This window comes from Macaca fascicularis, chromosome 12 (genome assembly GCF_037993035.2).
Source record: "Macaca fascicularis isolate 582-1 chromosome 12, T2T-MFA8v1.1".
Classification (NCBI taxonomy): domain Eukaryota; kingdom Metazoa; phylum Chordata; class Mammalia; order Primates; family Cercopithecidae; genus Macaca; species Macaca fascicularis.
The window spans coordinates 27,764,748-27,767,432 of NC_088386.1; positions in this window are offsets into that span (position 1 = coordinate 27,764,748).

The following is a 2,685-nucleotide window of genomic DNA, read 5'->3' on the forward strand; positions in this document are numbered from 1 at the left end:
CACAGAGCAGTTTCTCAGAAATCTTCTTTCCAGATTTCATCGGAGGATATTTCCTTTTTCAAGATAGCCCTCTATGGGCTTCCAAATATCACTTTGCCAATTCCACAAGAACTGTCTTAGCGAAAGGCTTCTTGAGGGGAAAGCTGTAACTCTGTGAGATGATTTCACAGAACACAAAGAAGTTTCTCAGAAAGCTTCTTTCTCTTTGTTATCGGAGGATATTTCCTTTGGCCCTATAGTCCTCAAAGGCATCCGAAATATCTGTTCTCAGATTCCACAGAAATAAGGCTAGCAAAGATATCCACGACATACAGATGTAACTCTGTGAGTGGAAGTCACATATCACAGAGCAGTTTCTCAGAAAGCTTCTTTCCAGATTTCATCGGAGGATATTTCCTTTTTCACCATAGCCCTCTATGGGCTTCCCAATATCACTTTGCCAATTCCACAAGAACTGTCTTAGCGAAAGGCTTCTTGAGGGGAAAGGTGTAACTCTGTGAGATGATTTCACAGAACACAAAGAAGTTTCTCAGAAAGCTTCTTTCTGTTGGTTATGGGAGGATATTTCCTTTGTCCCTGTAGTCTTCAAAGAGATCCGAAATATCTGTTCTCAGATTCCACAGAAATAAGGCTAGCAAAGAGATCCACGAAATACAGATGTAACTCTGTGAGTGGAAGTCACATATCACAGAGCAGTTTCTCAGAAAGCGTCTTTCCAGATTTCATCGGAGGATATTTCCTTTTTCACAATAGCCCTCTATGGGCTTCCAAATATCACTTTGCCAATTCCACAAGAACTGTCTTAGCGAAAGGCTTCTTGAGGGGAAAGCTGTAACTCTGTGAGATGATTTCACAGAACACAAAGAAGTTTCTCACAAACCTTCTTTCTCTTTGTAATCGGAGGATATTTCCTTTGGCCCTATAGTCTTCAAAGGGATCCGAAATATCTGTTATCAGATTCCACAGAAATAACGCTAGCAAAGAGATCCACGAAATACAGATGTAACTCTGTGAGTGGAAGTCACATATCCCAGAGAAGTTTCTCAGAAAGCATCTTTCCAGATGTCATCTGAGGATATTTCCTTTTTCACCATAGCCCTCTATGGGCTTCCAAATATCACTTTGCCAACTCCACAAGAACTGTCTTAGCGAAAGGCTTCTTGAGGGGAAAGCTGTAACTCTGTGAGATGATTTCACAGAACACAAAGAAGTTTCTCAGAAATATTCTTTCTCTTTGTTATCGGAGGATATTTCCTTTGGCCCAATAGTCTTCAAAGGGATCCGAAATATCTGTTCTCAGATTCCACAGAAATAAGGCTAGCAAAGAGATCCATGAAATACACATGTAACTCTGTGAGTCGAAGTCACATATCACAGAGCAGTTTCTCAGAAAGCTTCTTTGCAGATTTCATCGGAGGATATTTCCTTTTTCACCATAGCCCTCTATGGGCTTCCAAATATCACTTTGCCAATTCCACAGAACTGTCTGAGCGTAAGTCTTCTTGAGGGGAAAGCTGTAACTCTGTGAGATGATTTCACAGAACACAAAGAAGTTTCTCAGAAAGCTTCTTTCTCTTTGTTATCGGAGGATATTTCCTTTGGCCCTATAGTCTTCAAAGGGATCCGAAATATCTGTTCTCAGATTCCACAGAAATAAGGCTAGCAAAGCGATCCACGAAATACAGATGTAACTCTGTAAGTGGAAGTCACATATCACAGAGCAGTTTCTCAAAAAGCTTCTTTCCAGATTTCATCGGAGGATATTTCCTTTTTCACCATAGCCCTCTATGGGCTTCCAAATATCACTTTGCCAACTCCACAAGAACTGTCTTAGCGAAAGGCTTCTTGAGGGGAAAGCTGTAACTCTGTGAGATGATTTCACAGAACACAAAGAAGTTTCTTAGAAAGCTTCTTTCTCTTTGTTATCGGAGGATATTTCCTTTGGCCCTATAGTCTTCAAAGGGATCCGAAATATCTGTTCTCAGATTCCACAGAAATAAGGCTGGCAAAGAGATCCACGAAATACAGATGTAACTCTGTGAGTGGAAGTCACATATCACAGAGCAGTTTCTCAGAAAGCTTCTTTCCAGATTTCATCGGAGGATACTTCCTTTTTCACCATAGCCCTCTATGGGCTTCCAAATATCACTTGCCAATTCCACAAGAACTGTCTTAGCGAAAGGCTTCTTGAGGGGAAAGCTGTAACTCTGTGAGATGATTTCACAGAACACAAAGAAGTTTTCAGAAAGCTTCTTTCTCTTTGTTATCGGAGGATATTTCCTTTGTCCCTACAGTCTTCAAATGGATCCGAAATATCTGTTCTCAGATTCCACAGAAATAAGGCTAGCAAAGAGATCCACGAAATACAGATGTAACTCTATGAGTGGAAGTCACATATCACAGAGCAGTTTCTCAGAAAGCTTCTTTCCAGATTTCATCGGAGGATATTTCCTTTTTCACCATAGCCCTCTATGGGCTTCCAAATATCACTTTGCCAATTCCACAAGAACTGTCTTAGCGAAAGGCTTCTTGAGGGGAAAGCTGTAACTCTGTGAGATGATTTCACAGACACAAAGAAGTTTCTCAGAAAGCCTCTTTCTCTTTGTTATCGGAGGATATATCCTTTGGCCCTATAGTCTTCAAAGGGATCCGAAATATCTGTTCTCAGATTCCACAGAAATAAGG